Source organism: Salvelinus alpinus, chromosome 1 (genome assembly GCF_045679555.1).
Source record: "Salvelinus alpinus chromosome 1, SLU_Salpinus.1, whole genome shotgun sequence".
Lineage (NCBI taxonomy): Eukaryota > Metazoa > Chordata > Actinopteri > Salmoniformes > Salmonidae > Salvelinus > Salvelinus alpinus.
This window is the reverse complement of record NC_092086.1, coordinates 10,878,613-10,897,415: the sequence shown is the minus strand read 5'-3', so window position 1 is coordinate 10,897,415 and position 18,803 is coordinate 10,878,613. Positions and strand designations below refer to the sequence as shown.

General features: G+C 41.4%; 1 protein-coding gene and 1 long non-coding RNA gene across 5 annotated transcripts in view; one reads left to right on the top strand and one right to left on the bottom strand.

The window, feature by feature from the left end:
* LOC139583688 (NLR family CARD domain-containing protein 3-like) overlaps positions 1-18,803 on the bottom strand; it is a 672,088-nt gene that overhangs the window by 566,891 nt on the left and 86,394 nt on the right. The window lies entirely within an intron of this gene.
* Positions 8,254-9,898, top strand: LOC139570090 (uncharacterized). The gene is made up of 2 exons (XR_011674013.1): positions 8,254-8,351; positions 9,257-9,898. It is a non-coding gene; the product is annotated as an uncharacterized lncRNA (long non-coding RNA).

Genomic DNA, 18,803 nt, shown 5'->3' with positions numbered 1-18,803 from the left:
TAGCTCTGTCCTCAAAATGGATCCTTTCCAAAAGAACAACTTTACTTTCTGTTTCAGCTCAGCCGTCTCCCCACCCTGATAATAAAGTGTTTTATTGGTATCTTCCACTAGATGGCAGTAAACACCTGCTGTAACTAGACTTTACAACTATGTGTTTGGTTTCATACAAGCAGTGTCCCAGAGGAGGAGTGCTGATCTAGGATCAGGTCCCCCTCTCCATGTAATCTGATTCATTATGATCTAGGATCAGGTCCCCCCTCTCCATGTAATCTGATTCATTATGATCTAGGATCAGGTCCCTCCTCTCCATGTAATCTGATTCATTATGATCTAGGATCAGGTCCCCCCCTCTCCATGTAATCTGATTCATTATGATTTAGGATCAGGTCCCCCCTCATGGTCATGGTCACCAGTTAGCATTCATGTTGTCATGGTCACCAGTTAGCATCCCTGTTTATGGATTATAAAAAAAATAAAAAATGTATTAAAATTTTTGTAAAATATTTTATTTATTTATTCATAATACAAAAATCTACTTACATTGCTGCATCAAACATGCCTAGCAAACCAAACACAGGTATTAACAATGCTCAAACATACAAAAATATCAATACAAATAAAATAATACAAAAAATAAACAAATTAAGTGCAATTATATTCACTCTGAAAATATCTTATTATAATGATTCATGAAGATGTTATTCTTGTTGTTATTCACTAGGGTTAGTGTTTTAATAAGATAATTAAATTCAATCAGGAAAAATTTGTAATTTTGGTATAGAATTTTGGAATCTTTGTTTGTGTATAAAGTATTTGGCAACAAGAATAAAAAAATTAACAATCATTTCAGTGGTTTTGTTATCATTGCAATAGTAACATATTATATATTTTGTGTTAAAAATATAGGCAGTATTCATAATGGTAAATAAGTACTTTGCAAGGTTTTCCCAAAATTCTGACACAAATTTACATTCAAAGAACAAGTGAGACAGATTCTCACCTTCTTTTCCACAGAAAACGCAGATATCATCAATAGCCACACATTTGGAAATTATAGAATTACATGGATATATCTTATGTAAAATGTTGAAGTGCACTTCCTTAACTTTGTTTGGTATACAGTATTTATAAGGCCTTAACCATGCATTTTTCCAGACAATGTCAGGAATAAGCATGTTCCAGAAAAACTTTCCTCTCGGTGTAAGTTGGTTTTGTGAATGAAGAATTTGTGTTATATATTTATTACAACAAGATTTCTCAAGTAAGCCCACGCCTTCCAATCTGAGTTCTGGATAACCTTTGTGATCATTCCCAAAATTAAGATGACTTTTCATAAGTGTAGTTAGACCACTGGGAACGGCTTTGATCACAGAAATAAACTCTCTGAAAGGTATTGGAAACTCTTTCAATGTTATAAATTGTTCATATGTTAGAATATTACCCTTGTTGTCGAAAATATCAAGAACAAAGTCAATATTCCTCTCATGCCAGCTGGGGTAGAACAATGACTTATTCCTTACAGTTATGTCTGAATTACTCCACAAAAGAGCGGAGGGGAAAATTGTGCAGGAAACATATTTTCCAGGCCAGTAAAGCTTGTTGGTGAAACCTAGCCAATTTAGCAGGTAATCTTTCAGGAATATAATTACATTTCAGTAAAAATTGAAGTCCTCCCAATTTATTAAACACATTATTTGGAATGAAATACCATATTGAATCAGTATCGATCAAACATTTTTTCAACCAGTTTATCTTGAAAGTGTTATTTATGTCAACAAAATCCAACACTTCTAGACCGCCTTCAGCTCTTTTGTTAGAAAGGACAGATTTATTTTGTTTGTGAGACTTATTTTTCCAGATGAAGTCAAGAAAGGTCTTATTGATCTCTTTACAAGTAGCTGGATTTACACATAACGATAATGAGGGGTACACAAAACCAGACAGTCCCTCTGCCTTGGACAGAAGTACTCTCCCAAGTATAGAAAGTTATCTTTGTAGCCAATTATTAAATATATTTTTAGTTCTCTTAATTTTAGGAGAGAAACCAAGACGCAGCGTAGTTCGTGTTCAACATGTTTAATAAAAGACGAATAAACGTGAACACTACACAATACAAAATAACAAACGTGGCAAAACCGAAACAGTCCTATCTGGTGCATAGAACACAAAGACAGAAGACAACCACCCACAAACCCCAACACAAAACAAGCTACCTAAATATGGTTCCCAATCAGAGACAATGACTAACACCTGCCTCTGATTGAGAACCATATCAGGCCATACATAGAAATGGACAAACAAGACACTCAACATAGAATGCCCACCCAGCTCACGTCCTGACCAACAGTAAAACAAAGAAAACACAAAAGAACTATGGTCAGAACGTGACAAGATTTCACATTTAGAAACATTCAGCATTAATCCTGATGCAATAGAAAATACAGTTATAGCATTAAGGGCATGTGCGACCTGGTCTTTGTCTCTTAAGAAAAGAGTAGTATCATCAGCCAGTTGGGAAATTTTGATTTCTTTGTTAAAAATGGTTAAGCCATACAAATTTGCATCATTCAGAATATCTAGAGATAGAAGTTCCACAACCAAAATGAATAAAAATGGCGAAATTGGGCATCCCTGTCGTACACTTCTGTTGATACTAAATCTTTTGGAAGTATTAAGGTTTAGTAGCACAGAACTATTTATATCTTTGTAAAACATGCGAATTACTTTAATAAAATTATCCCCAAAACCAAAAAGTAAAAGAGAAATTCATGTTCAATTGTGTCAAAGGCTTTACAGAAGTCCAGAAATAGGACAACCGCATCTGAGTCAATTGCATCTGAATAATCTATAAGGTCCAAGACTAAACTAATGTTAGAGCTTATGTGACGGCCCTTCATAAATCCTGTTTGAGTCTCATTTATAATGGTATCTATTCCTTTCTTTAATCTTTTGGCATAAACCAGAGCAATCAATTTGTAATCAACATTTAATAAAGTAATTGGTCTCCAATTGTCAATGAGAGAAGGGTTTTTATCAGGCTTCGGAATCAATGAAATAAGGCCCTGTTTCATAGTGGAGACCATTTCCCCATTTTAATGCAATCTTGAAACATATTGAAAATCGGGTCTTCTAGCAACTCCCAAAACTGTCTATAGAATTCAACTGACAGGCCATCGGGGCCAGGTGATTTCCCTTTTTTCATTGAATTCAGAGCCTCTCTAATTTCACCAATTGACACAGGTGAATCGCAAACTGAGTGGAAATCGTCCTCAATTACCGGGACACAATTCTGAATGTGGCAAATGTAACTTTCACAACCATCTTCCTGAAATTGAGAGCTGTAAAGGTTTTCATAAAAAGAATTGACAAATTATGATATTGTAATGGGATCTTTGCATAAAACATTGTTAATTCTTCAGATAGATTATCTTTCTTTATAAAACTGTCAAGCTTGCTCATCATCTCCTTTTCTCTATGGTTCTTTAATTGCATCAGCTCTTTGGCGCGTTTAATGGCTACCACTCTGACTTTATATTTGAAAAATTCCCATCTACTTCTTCCATGACCCAAGTCCTTTCTTGCAAAAATATCTTTAGCGAATGATTTGATGTTTTCAATGAGTAATATCCTCGAGTACCTTTTGATTTTTTAGTAGCTTGTAAATTCAGGGAAATCAAGTGATGATCAGAAAAGGGAGCCAACTGATGATCTACATCTATAACAAATTGTAACAAAAGAGGGGAAATTAGGAATAAATCTATTCTAGATTTACGTGACATAGTTTTGTTGGACCAGATATAACCCTTAGCATCCGGATTGAAATAACGCCAGGCATCCTCAACACAGAGATCCTTGCATAATGTAATAATAATGTTACTATTTTGAGGGTTTTGACTCGTTCTAGGAGGAAAACGATCAGCAGATGCATCAGGTGTTACATTAAAATCTCCTGAAATAATTATAAAAGCCTCTGAGTATTTGTTGCTTAAATCCTGTACTTTCCTGGTAAATTGGGTAAAAAGGGTCTTATTAGGAGCATGTGAGTTATGTCCATATACATTACAGATGATGAAAATAGCATTGTCAAGTTTCACAGTTACTATGACCCATCTGCCGTCTTGTGAAGATGTGGATTCTAGAATGTCACCTTTAAACTTGTGAATAAGTGTCAAAACACCAGCAGAGTGATTTGATCCATGACTGAAATAGGCCATATCTCCCCATCATGCTTTCCAAAATTTCAAATCACTTTCACCCGAATGAGTTTCCTGAAGAAGGACAAAATCTGCGTTACTGCGTTCACAGTATAAAAATAAAGCTTTCCTTTTTGTAGGATTTCTCAAACCCCTAGCATTCAGACTAACGATAATGAGTGAATTGAAAACGAACTCCTGCATTAAAAAATAAAGAACACAAATTAGATAACAAGTATTAACGTGAACAATAAAACAAACAGTGAACCTTGAGAGGATTACTCCGACGGAAAACTACGCTCAGCTGAGGTAGCGGTGGTTAACAGAATAACAAATCTATTTACTTCCTTTTCTTTGGCAAGTGTTCATCAGTTGTAGTTCGAACGGTACATGTATAATTGGCAGTACATTAACTGTACTCATGGTAGTACTCACAGTTCCAATTTGGTTAATGTCAACAGAGTTACCCAGTAATCATTCTTCCTTCGATAAACGCGTGTGGGCCCTTGAACCCCGCCTTCTTTCCCTCTTGTCGCGCCTTCTGTATCAGCGGCCAGTTTCTCTCTGGCAGCCTGATCCTGCGGTATCAGAGCTTCTTTGATGCGGAGTTTCTTCTGGTCCAGAAACTTGTTCCCCTTGGCCATTTTCCATATGATGTCCCTGTAATTGCGCATAGTTAAGCGCAAGATGATATTGCGAGGGGGTCCATCAGATCTTCGTTTCCCAAGTCGATGTACCACATCAATCACGTCTCTTAGCCTGTCTTTGATGCATGGTGCCACTTTTCCCAGGATATTAATGACTACTTCTCTAATATCCTCTCCCTCTACCTCTTTTACACCTTGGATTTTCAGATTCCACCTGCGAGAGTACCTTTGAAGTTCAGCTACATTCTCACACAGCTCATTATTTTTGGATTGCATTTTCTTCAGCTCATTCTCTAGGAACGTTATCTTATCCTTGTTCTCGCTCACAATTTTGTGTAGTTGATTGACCGATAATTTGTCAGAAACTATTGTCTTTGATGTTTCTTCTGTAGCCCGCTCTACGGGGGACACTTTGGAGAGCGTGGCGTCTTGTTTAGTAGACAGGGACTGGATTGCAGGGAAAAGTTCCGACATGGAAATGTTTTCTTTAACTTTTTTCACCGGTGGATTTTTACTTGGGGTCTGAGGTAAAGAGGTTGCAAGGATTTCATCCTGGTCAGTTTTGTTCTTTCTCTTGCTTGAGTTCGCGGCTTCTTGTGTATCCATGCTGCTCTGGTTCTCGTTGTAGCTAGCTAGCATGTCAGCCGTCTTCTGCGAGAATTGGATATTTCATCTACTTTTGTCTTTCTGTCGTGTTCTTCCCATTCAACTTGACAAAAACTAACTCTAAACTTATCCCATGTCCATAAAAAAAGTTATAGTTAGTTTCTTTCAATATTAATAGCCAATATTTGACTGTTAACCACCTAACCCTCAATATTGCTTTGAAGAGCGAGAAAACACTCCCTCTCACAGCGACGCCATCTTGGCCTCCATCCTGTATTCTGATTAAGTCAACAATACCTCTAGGCATATCTGACGTCATGTATTTGATATATTTGTGTGAAGGTTAATTTCCATATTGACATCAGTTCATTGTGTTTGAGGACGGTTCACTGACGGGTTTTCAACGGATAGATTAGATTAGACTAGTTTAACAGTTACAGAGCAGCTACAGTAGCCTATCAGAACAGCTGCAGTAGCCTATCAGAACAGCTGCAGTAGCCTATCAGAACAGCTGCAGTAGCCTATCAGAACAGCTACAGTAGCCTATCAGAACAGCTGCAGTAGCCTATCAGAACAGCAGAGGTAGCCTATCAGAACAGCTGCAGTAGCCTATCAGAACAGCTGCAGTAGCCTATCAGAACAGCTGCAGTAGCCTTTTAGAACAGCAGAGGTAGCCTATCAGAACAGCTGCAGTAGCCTATCAGAACAGCTGCAGTAGCCTATCAGAACAGCTACAGTAGCCTATCAGAACAGCTGCAGTAGCCTATCAGAACAGCAGAGGTAGCCTATCAGAACAGCTGCAGTAGCCTATCAGAACAGCTGCAGTAGCCTATCAGAACAGCTGCAGTAGCCTATCAGAACAGCTGCAGTAGCCTATCAGAACAGCTACAGTAGCCTATCAGAACAGCTGCAGTAGCCTATCAGAACAGCTACAGTAGCCTATCAGAACAGCTGCAGTAGCCTATCAGAACAGCTACAGTAGCCTATCAGAACAGCTGCAGTAGCCTATCAGAACAGCAGAGGTAGCCTATCAGAACAGCTGCAGTAGCCTATCAGAACAGCTGCAGTAGCCTATCAGAACAGCTGCAGTAGCCTATCAGAACAGCTGCAGTAGCCTATCAGAACAGCTGCAGTAGCCTATCAGAACAGCTACAGTAGCCTATCAGAACAGCTGCAGTAGCCTATCAGAACAGCTGCAGTAGCCTATCAGAACAGCTACAGTAGCCTATCAGAACAGCTACAGTAGCCTATCAGAACAGCTGCAGTAGCCTATCAGAACAGCTACAGTAGCCTATCAGAACAGCTGCAGTAGCCTATCAGAACAGCTGCAGTAGCCTATCAGAACAGCTGCAGTAGCCTATCAGAACAGCTGCAGTAGCCTATCAGAACAGCTAGTTGCCTATCAGAAGAACAGCTGCAGTAGCCTATCAGAACAGCTGCAGTAGCCTATCAGAACAGCTGCAGTAGCCTATCAGAACAGCTGCAGTAGCCTATCAGAACAGCTGCAGTAGCCTATCAGAACAGCTACAGTAGCCTATCAGAACAGCAGCCTATCAGAACAGCTACAGTATTACAGGCGCAGACCCTTAGTCAACGGACTACACATAATGGCTGACGACAGCCAGGTAAGGTTAATTTTAGCCTACGTTTAACGAGCTTTAGAGTTTTCCTAATTCCATCTTGTTCTAATAGCAAGTCTGCCTTAAGTGCAGAAACCGTGGTTGATATTAGAAAATATGTATGATTGGAAGTTTAGGCAAGTAATTAAATTGGGTAATTGTTGTGGGATGTTAGCATACCATACTGCGCGTGTAGCATTAGTGCCATGGAGGATTGTGCAGGCCGGCAGGTTGCTACAGTTTCCTAGTAGCATGTACGCTTTAGGGATCAGATCTGGATGACTTTTTCACCTGAACTGCTCATTGGCTGTCCATAATGAGCCCAGCAAGCAGGATGTGTAGCTGGGCTCTGCAATAACTAGCTCCCAGAGCAATTACAAATAACTATTCTTGTTTTAATAGCGTCATTAGAACTAGCAACATGACAGTCAGTCACCTCAGTAGAAACGCTATGTGTTGGATTCGTCCATGTCTTGCTAAATGACCTAGCTACCATAACAGCTGTGGAGAATTTATACTGCAGTTTTAAGGGATCTCTCTGAAGGTTTTAGATGATACAGTGGTGCTTCGTACTCTGGATGAAGAATCATACATCTCGGCTTGGCTATTGATGATATCTGCGTTTTCTGTGGAAAAGAAGGTGAGAATCTGTCTCACTTGTTCTTTGAATGTAAATTTGTGTCAGAATTTTGGGAAAACCTTGCAAAGTACTTATTTACCATTATGAACACTTGCTATATTTTTAACATAAAATATATAATATGTTACTATTGCAATGATAACAAAACCACTGAAATGATTGTTAATTTTTTTATTCTTGTTGCCAAATACTTTATACACAAACAAAGATTCCAAAATTCTATACCCAAATTACAAAATTTTCCTGATTGAATTTAATTATCTTATTAAAACACTAACCCTAGTGAATAACAACAAGAATAACATCTTCATGAATCATTATAATAAGATATTTTCAGAGTGAATATAATTGCACTTAATTTGTTTATTTTTTGTATTATTTTATTTGTATTGATATTTTTGTATGTTTGAGCATTGTTAATACCTGTGTTTGGTTTGCTAGACATGTTTGATGCAGCAATGTAAGTAGATTTTTGTATTATGAATAAATAAATAAAATATTTTACAAAAATTTTAATACATTTTTTTATTTTTTTATAATCCATAAACAGGGATGCTAACTGGTGACCATGACAACATGAATGCTAACTGGTGACCATGACAACAGTGATGCTAACTGGTGACCATGACAACAGGGTTGCCTACTGGTGAGGGCCCAAAAAGGGGACACTTTTTTCACACTGAAACATGCAAAAAATCCCTGCTGGGGGGATAGAAATGAATAATATCAGCTATAAAATGCTCATTTCTAGTGATTTAGACTGGATCCCTTCCTGAAATGCAGGTTTTAACTAATGAAACAACAAAGAATATGATCTATAGACAAAATGATTAATTTGGACTATTAAAAGGGCCAGGATGAACCAAGCTAGAATACATGCAAAGACTTAGAAGGGAGGATTAAAGTTCCCTAACATGTAATTATATCAAGAAGACTTTATAACTGCCCTGATAGGCTCTTTATTGACAACTCTAATAGGACAATTTGGGTCGACATGGAAGAAGAACTTAATGCCCCATTTGGAGCATCATATTATCTGAGTCAACACTTAAATGTGGGACTGCAGAATCCCATAATGTCCCAAACTAAGAAATATGGAGTCAGATAAATAAGAGACGGATATCTTCACCTTTACTGACAATCTCTGGTTCGTTATGGAACAACCATAAATACTAATTAGGAGAAAAGGTGGTTGTCTGGAAAGACTGGGATCAATCAATCAATCAAATGTATTTATAAAGCCCTTCTTACATCAGCGGATATCAGAAAGTGCTGTACAGAAACCCAGCCTAAAACCCCAAACAGCAAGCAATGCAGGTGTAGAAGCACGGTGGCTAGGAACAACTCCCTAGAAAGGCCAGAACCTAGGAAGAAACCTAGAGAGGAACCAGGCTATGAGGGGTGGCCAGTCCTCTTCTGGCTGTTGTCGGGATGAGATTATAACAGAACATGGCCAAGATGTTCTAATGTTCATAGATGACCAGCAGGGTCAAATAATAATTAATGTCTTGTTTTAGCCTCAACACTAATACATTTCACTTTTGCTTTTAGTGTCAACTTGAATTAGAGTGTGGCTGTGGAAGACTGGTCCCTTGATGATGTCTGCAAGTGGCTGAGTACCAATGATCTCCATGATTCCATCCCATCATTCCAAGGTTCACAATCTTTCTGAAGAATGCCAACTCTATTCAATAGTCCACTTTGCAACGAGCAAACTTTCTCTGTGTCCAGACGACTCACACATATTGTCCTCTATCACCAGCATGAACCACATGTTCTAATTACCTGTGGAGTTAATGGGTGTGGGAAAACAAATAGATGTTTCAGCGTCTATCGGTCACACATCTACCAAAACCACAGAGAGCTTTTCAGAGACAACTTAGATGAGAATTGTCCTCATGATGAATTTGAGACTGGGACTGATCCCATTGAAGATGACATGAGCGATGTAGAGAGTCTGCCAGAGGCTGAATATGTTCAAGACACAGAGATCAACACTGAGCAGCTAATTGAAGGTCTCAAAAACAATATCTGTCTTTTTATTTAGTAAATCAGGAAAGAACACTGCATCCCAGCTACGGAACAGAATCACATTGTTGAGGACCTCAGAACCATTGTTGATGCATTATGACACTACAGTGATCCCCTCAGGTTTCATCTGACAAATAAACTAATAAATGTGGTTGAACAGGACGATCTCAGGGACTTGCTGAACAACTCTGCAGTATTTGAGGAATGCATTAGATGCATAATCTCTGAGTGGATGCTGGAGCATTACTGTGTGAAAGAACTGGACGTGGTCAGGACAACTGAAGTACCACTGAGCAACAAAGAAGGTTATAAAACAAGGTCATTTCAATACAGCTACATTTCCCCAGGCTACATGAATATAAAGAGACATGAGACAAAACAATCATAATGAATCAGATTACATGGCCCCCAGGCTACATGAATATAAAGAGACATGATACAAAACAATCATAATGAATCAGATTACATGGCCCCCAGGCTACATGAATATAAAGAGACATGAGATAAAACAATCATAATGAATCAGATTACATGGCCCCCAGGCTACATGAATATAAAGAGACATGAGACAAAACAATCATAATGAATCAGATTACATGGCCCCCAGGCTACATGAATATAAAGAGACATGAGACAAAACAATCATAATGAATCAGATTACATGGCCCCCAGGCTACATGAATATAAAGAGACATGAGACAAAACAATCATAATGAATCAGATTACATGGCCCCCAGGCTACATGCATATAAAGAGACATGAGACAAAACAATCATAATGAATCAGGTTACATGGAGAGGGGGACCTGATCCTAGATCATAATGAATCAGATTACATGGAGAGGGGGACCTGATCCTTGATCATAATGAATCAGATTACATGGAGAGGTGGATCTGATCCTAGATCAGCACTCCTCCTCTGGGACACTGCTTGTATGAAACCAAACACATAGTTGTAAAATCTAGTTACAGCAGGTGTTTACTGCCATCTAGTGGAAGATACCAATAAAACACTTTATTATCAGGGTGGGGAGACGGCTGAGCTGAAACAGAAAGTAAAGTTGTTCTTTTGGAAAGGATCCATTTTGAGGACAGAGCTAAAAACGCCATATGGAGAGAACTAAAAAATAAAGTAAGTATCTTTGAACAATAATTTATTCTAAAGGACAGAGTAAGAGAATGAATACCTGGAATGAGATATTACTAGTTAGTAGAACTGCTACTTGAGCTGAGTTGCTGACAGACAGCAGTTTTCAAAGTGTAAACTAATCAGTAGACCTACATGTTATCAGTAAAACGTCTGGTAAAGATGGTGGAGGAGCTTTTGAATTATATGGTTTTATGTTTATCTCAGGGTTTCTCAATCCTTTTGTTCTTATCAGCACTTACACAGCTGATTCAACTAATCATCAAATATTTTAAAACAGTTTAATATTTGAAGCATACAAATGAACATTCTCAAATTAAAACATTTTGGGTTTGTAGGCCTGCTTACAGTTATTAAAGTCCTACAGTAACTCATATTTTGGAGGAAAAAAACACAGCTAAACTTGGTTTCTGTTATGCTGATGAATGAGGACCCAAAAGCGACGTAATAGCAACAGAGTCTTTATTCCAGTATCAAACAAACAATGATTCTTCTGGATATATCAAAGGTAAATCCAAAACAGGAAACTGAAATCCTCTCGTCAGTAGAGAGGAACGACTGGAGACGCGACCACAGACTGCAGGTCGCTTCAGGAAGGCACAGGCCGTTGCTGACATAGACACCTGCTCACACGCAGCATCTGAAGAAGGCAAAAACACGACAGGGCGGAACAAGGACACAGGACAGCAAACATCAAACAAGAATCCGACAAGGACAGAAGCGGAACACAGAGGGAGAAATAGGGACTCTAATCAGAGGGCAAAATAGGGGACAGGTGTGAAAGAGTAAATGAGGTCGTTAGGAGAATGAGAAACAGCTGGGAGCAGGAACGGAACGATAGAGAGAGAGAGCGGGAGAGGGAGAGAGGGAGGAGGAGAGAGAGGGATAGAAAGAGGGAAAGAACCTAATAAGACCAGCAGAGGGAAGCACAGGGACAAGACATGATGATCAAAGACAAAACATGACAGTACCCCCCCACTCACCGAGCGCCTCCTGGCGCACTCGAGGAGGAACCCTGGCGGCAACGAAGGAAATCATCAATCAACGAACGGTCTAGCACGTCCCGAGATGGAACCCAACTCCTCTCCTCAGGACCGTAACCCTCCCAATCCACTAAGTACTGGTGACCACGTCCCCGAGAACGCATGTCCATGATCTTCCGTACCTTGTAAATAGGAGCGCCCTCGACAAGGACGGGGGGGGGGGGGGAAGACGAACGGGGGCGCGAAGAAAAGGCTTGACACAAGAGACATGGAAGACAGGGTGGACGCGACGAAGATGTCGCGGAAGAAGCAGTCGCACAGCGACAGGATTGACGACCTGAGAGACACGGAACGGACCAATGAACCGCGGAGTCAACTTACGAGAAGCTGTCGTAAGGGGAAGGTTACGAGTGGAAAGCCACACTCTCTGACCGCGACAATACCTAGGACTCTTAATCCTACGTTTATTGGCGGCTCTCACAGTCTGCGCCCTGTAACGGCAAAGTGCAGACCTGACCCTCCTCCAGGTGCGCTCACAACGTTGGACAAAAGCCTGAGCGGAGGGAACGCTGGACTCGGCGAGCTGGGACGAGAACAGAGGAGGCTGGTACCCAAGACTACTCTGAAACGGAGATAGCCCGGTAGCAGACGAAGGAAGCGAGTTGTGAGCGTACTCAGCCCAGGGGAGCTGTTCTGCCCAAGACGCAGGGTTTCGAAACGAAAGGCTGCGTAATATGCGACCAATCGACTGATTGGCCCTTTCTGCTTGACCGTTAGACTGGGGATGAAACCCGGAAGAGAGACTGACGGAAGCACCAATCAAACGACAGAACTCCCTCCAAAACTGTGACGTGAATTGCGGACCTCTGTCTGAAACGGCGTCTAACGGAAGGCCATGAATTCTGAACACATTCTCAATGATGATTTGTGCCGTCTCCTTAGCGGAAGGAAGCTTAGCGAGGGGAATGAAATGTGCCGCCTTAGAGAACCTATCGATAACCGTAAGAATCACAGTCTTCCCCGCAGACGAAGGCAGACCGGTAATAAAGTCTAAGGCGATGTGAGACCATGGTCGAGAAGGAATGGGAAGCGGTCTGAGACGACCGGCAGGAGGAGAGTTACCTGACTTAGTCTGCGCGCAGTCCGAACAAGCAGCCACGAAACGGCGCGTGTCCCGCTCCTGAGTAGGCCACCAAAACCGCTGGCGAATAGAAGCAAGCGTACCCCGAACGCCGGGATGGCCAGCTAACTTGGCAGAATGAGCCCACTGAAGAACAGCCAGACGAGTAGAGACAGGAACGAACAGAAGGTTACTAGGACAAGCGCGCGGCGACGCAGTGTGAGTGAGTGCTTGCTTTACCTGTCTCTCAATTCCCCAGACAGTCAACCCGACAACACGCCCTTCAGGGAGAATCCCCTCGGGGTCGGTAGAAACCACAGAAGAACTAAAGAGACGGGATAAGGCATCAGGCTTGGTGTTCTTATTTCCCGGGCGATAGGAAATCACGAACTCGAAACGAGCGAAAAACAACGCCCAACGAGCTTGACGTGCATTAAGTCGTTTGGCAGAACGGATGTACTCAAGGTTCTTATGGTCAGTCCAAACGACAAAAGGGACGGTCGCCCCCTCCAACCACTGTCGCCATTCGCCTATGGCTAAGCGGATGGCGAGCAGTTCGCGGTTACCCACATCATAGTTGCGTTCCGATGGCGACAGGCGATGAGAAAAGTAAGCGCAAGGATGGACCTTATCGTCAGACTGGAAGCGCTGGGACAGAATGGCTCCCACACCCACCTCTGAAGCGTCAACCTCGACAATGAATTGTTTAGTGACGTCAGGAGTAACAAGGATAGGGGCGGATGTAAAACGCTTCTTGAGGAGATCAAAAGCTCCCTGGGCGGAACCGGACCACTTAAAGCAAGTCTTGACAGAAGTCAGAGCTGTGAGAGGGGCAGCCACTTGACCGAAATTACGAATGAAACGCCGATAGAAATTAGCGAAACCGAGAAAGCGCTGCAACTCGACACGTGACTTAGGAACGGGCCAATCGCTGACAGCCTGGACCTTAGCGGGATCCATCTGAATGCCTTCAGCGGAAATAACAGAACCGAGAAATGTGACAGAGGAGACATGAAAGGCGCACTTCTCAGCCTTCACGTAGAGACAATTCTCTAAAAGGCGCTGGAGTACACGTCGAACGTGCTGAACATGAATCTCGAGTGACGGTGAAAAAATCAGGATATCGTCAAGGTAAACGAAAACAAAAATGTTCAGCATGTCTCTCAGTACATCATTAACTAATGCCTGAAAGACAGCTGGAGCATTAGCGAGACCGAACGGCAGAACCCGGTATTCAAAATGCCCTAACGGAGTGTTAAACGCCGTTTTCCACTCGTCCCCCTCTCTGATGCGTACGAGATGGTAAGCGTTACGAAGGTCCAACTTAGTAAAGAACCTGGCTCCCTGCAAAATCTCAAAGGCTGACGACATAAGGGGAAGCGGATAACGATTCTTAACCGTTATGTCATTCAGCCCTCGATAATCCACGCAGGGGCGCAGAGTACCGTCCTTCTTCTTAACAAAGAAAAACCCCGCTCCGGCGGGAGAGGAAGAAGGCACCACGGTACCGGCGTCGAGAGAAACAGACAGATAATCCTCGAGAGCCTTACGTTCGGGAGCCGACAGGGAGTAAAGTCTACCCCGAGGGGGAGTGGTCCCCGGAAGGAGATCAATACAACAATCATACGACCGGTGAGGAGGAAGAGAGCTGGCTCTGGACCGACTGAAGACCGTGCGCAGATCATGATATTCCTCCGGCACTCCTGTCAAATCACCAGGTTCCTCCTGAGTAGAGGGGACAGAAGACACAGGAGGGATAGCAGACATTAAACACTTCACATGACAAGAAACGTTCCAGGATAGGATAGAATTACTAGACCAATTAATAGAAGGATTATGACATACTAGCCAGGGATGACCCAAAACAACAGGTGTAAAAGGTGAACGAAAAATCAAAAAGGAAATGGTCTCACTGTGGTTACCAGATACTGTGAGGGTTAAAGGTAGTGTCTCACATCTGATACTGGGGAGAAGACTACCATCTAAGGCGAACATGGGCGTGGGCTTCCCTAACTGTCTGAGAGGAATGTCATGTTTCCGAGCCCATGCTTCGTCCATAAAACAACCCTCAGCCCCAGAGTCTATCAAGGCACTGCAGGAAGCAGCCGAACCGGTCCAGCGTAGATGGACCGACAAGGTAGTACAGGATCTTGATGGAGAGACTTGAGTAGTAGCGCTCACCAGTAGCCCTCCGCTTACTGATGAGCTCTGGCTTTTACTGGACATGACATGACAAAATGTCCAGCAGAACCGCAATAGAGGCAAAGGCGGTTGGTGATTCTCCGTTCCCTCTCCTTAGTCGAGATGCGAATACCTCCCAGCTGCATGGGCTCAGTCTCTGAGCCGGTGGGAGGAGATGGTTGAGATGCGGAGAGGGGAAGCACCGTTAACGCGAGCTCTCCTCCACGAGCTCGGTGACGAAGATCTATCCGTCGTTCTATGCGGATGGCGAGTGCAATCAAAGAGTCCACGCTGGAAGGAACCTCCCGGGAGAGAATCTCATCCTTAACCTCAGCGTGAAGTCCCTCCAGAAAATGAGCGAGCAACACCGGCTCGTTCCAGTCACTGGAGGCAGCAAGAGTGCGAAACTCAATAGAGTAATCCGTTATGGATCGATCACCTTGACATAGGGAAGCCAGGGCCCTGGAAGCCTCCTTCCCAAAAACTGAACGATCAAAAACCCGTATCATCTCCTCTTTAAAGTTCTGATAATCGTTAGAACACTCAGCCCTTGCCTCCCAGATAGCTGTGCCCCACTCCCGAGCCCGACCAGTAAGGAGTGAAATGACGTAAGCGATCCGAGCTCTCTCTCTTGAGTACGTGTTGGGCTGGAGAGAGAACACTATATCACACTGGGTGAGAAAGGAGCGACACTCAGTGGGCTGCCCAGAGTAACATGGTGGGTTATTAACCCTAGGTTCCGGAGACTCGGAAGACCAGGAAGTAGCTGGTGGCACGAGACGAAGACTCTGAAACTGTCCAGAGAGATCGGAGACCTGAGCGGCCAGGGTCTCAACGGCATGACGAGCAGCAAACAATTCCTGCTCGTGTCTGCCGAGCATTGCTCCCTGGAACTCGACGGCAGTGTTGAGAGAATCCATAGTCGCTGGGTCCATCTTGGTCGGATTCTTCTGTTATGCTGATGAATGAGGACCCAAAAGCGACGTAATAGCAACAGAGTCTTTATTCCAGTATCAAACAAACAATGATTCTTCTGGATATATCAAAGGTAAATCCAAAACAGGAAACTGAAATCCTCTCGTCAGTAGAGAGGAACGACTGGAGACGCGACCACAGACTGCAGGTCGCTTCAGGAAGGCACAGGCCGTAGCTGACATAGACACCTGCTCACACGCAGCATCTGAAGAAGGCAAAAACACGACAGGGCGGAACAAGGACACAGGACAGCAAACATCAAACAAGAATCCGACAAGGACAGAAGCGGAACACAGAGGGAGAAATAGGGACTCTAATCAGAGGGCAAAATAGGGGACAGGTGTGAAAGAGTAAATGAGGTCGTTAGGAGAATGAGAAACAGCTGGGAGCAGGAACGGAACGATAGAGAGAGAGAGCGGGAGAGGGAGAGAGGGAGGAGGAGAGAGAGGGATAGAAAGAGGGAAAGAACCTAATAAGACCAGCAGAGGGAAGCACAGGGACAAGACATGATGACCAAAGACAAAACATGACAGTTTCCAGTAAATTATATGTTTATCAAAAATAATGTAAGAGAGATGTCTTGAATGAACGCGTCTGGGTTTAGAACTCTGTGTCTCAGTGCGCTGCGACAGTGGGAAGTTCGTTTTGCATGGCCCGGTGCTACAGTTGAGTGGACATTTATTTTAAGGACCAATGGAATGGTATTAAATGCGCAAACTCTGCTCACCCGGGGAGCTGGGCAATGCACAACTAATTCACCCAGTGACCGTTACTTTATTTCCTGATATGAAATGTAAAGTAACTTTGTAGCCGACGCAGTTCCAGAATGTCTGTTGAAACTGTGTCTCATATGGAACGTTAGAACAGTGGTGGAAACAGAACTCAGTTCTCAAACTGGAGTAAAAGGAAAGATTCCTTCATAGAACATGACTCAAGTAAAAGTGAAAGTCACCCAGTAAAATACTACTTCAGTAAAATTCTAAAAGTATTTTGTTTTAAATATACTTAATCATCAAAAGTAAAAGTAAAGTAGTAATAATTTAAAATTCCTTATATTTAACAAACCAGACGGCACCATTTTCTTGTTATTTTAATTTACAGATAGCCAGGGTCACACTCCAACACTCAGACATCATTTAAAACAAAGCATTTGTGTTTAGTGAGTCCTCCAGATCAGAGGTACGGGATGACCAGGGATGTTCTCTGTTTAGTGAGTCTGCCAGATCAGAGGCAGTAGGGATGACCAGGGATGTTCTCTGTTTAGTGAGTCCACCAGATCAGAGGCAGTAGGGATGACCAGGGATGTTCTCTTGTTAAGTGTGTGAATTGGACCATTTTCCTGTCCTGCTAAGCATTCAAAATGTAACGACTACTTTGGGTGTCAGGGAAAATGTATGGAGTAAAAAATACATCATTTTCTTTATGAATGTAGTGAAGTAAAAGAGAAAGTTGTTAAAAATATATTTCTCAAAGACAATAAATAGCCTACTGTTAGTGAATACACATAATTATGAGACATGGTCTTGTGTTGCTGTACTGACTAGAACTACCTTAACAAACAGTGACTTATTATTATTATTATTGTTGCTGTACTGTCTATAACTACCTTAACAAACAGTGACTTATTATTATTATTATTGTTATTATTATTATTGTTGCTGTACTGTCTATAACTACCTTAACAAACAGTGACTTATTATTATTATTATTATTATTATTGTTGCTGTACTGTCTAGAACTACCTTAACAAACAGTGACTTATTATTATTATTATTATTATTATTATTGTTGCTGTACTGTCTATAACTACCTTAACAAACAGTGACTTATTATTATTATTATTATTATTATTGTTGTTGCTGTACTGTCTATAACTACCTTAACAAACAGTGACTTATTATTATTATTATTGTTATTATTATTGTTGTTGCTGTACTGTCTATAACTACCTTAACAAACAGTGACTTATTATTATTATTATTATTATTATTATTATTATTGTTGCTGTACTGTCTATAACTACCTTAACAAACAGTGACTTATTATTATTATTATTATTATTATTATTGTTGCTGTACTGTCTATAACTACCTTAACAAACAGTGACTTATTATTATTATTATTATTATTGTTGCTGTACTGTCTATAACTACCTTAACAAACAGTGACTTATTATTATTATTATTATTATTGTTGTTGCTGTACTGTCTATAACTACCTTAACAAACAGTGACTCATTATCATTATTATTATTATTATTATTGTTGCTGTACTGTCTATAACTACCTTAACAAACAGTGACTTATTATTATTATTATTATTATTATTATTATTGTTGTTGCTGTACTGTCTATAACTACCATAACAAACAGTGACTTATTATTATTATTGACAGTTACCATGGAGAAGAAATGTCACAACTACATGTTCATGTGATTGCATTAAATCATCTGACTGTTTCTATGTCTGTTAGTAAATGTTTTATTTCTCAAAGAGATAATGAATAAATGAGAACAATTAACATTGAATAATTAGTTGACACTGTGTTAACCACAACCAACATGCTGGATCTCTGTTTAGGGGACAGTGCTCTAAAATGAGTCTCACTGGGGAGAGAGAGGAGGAAGGCCCTGCCTCTAAAATGAGTCTCTCTGGGGAGAGA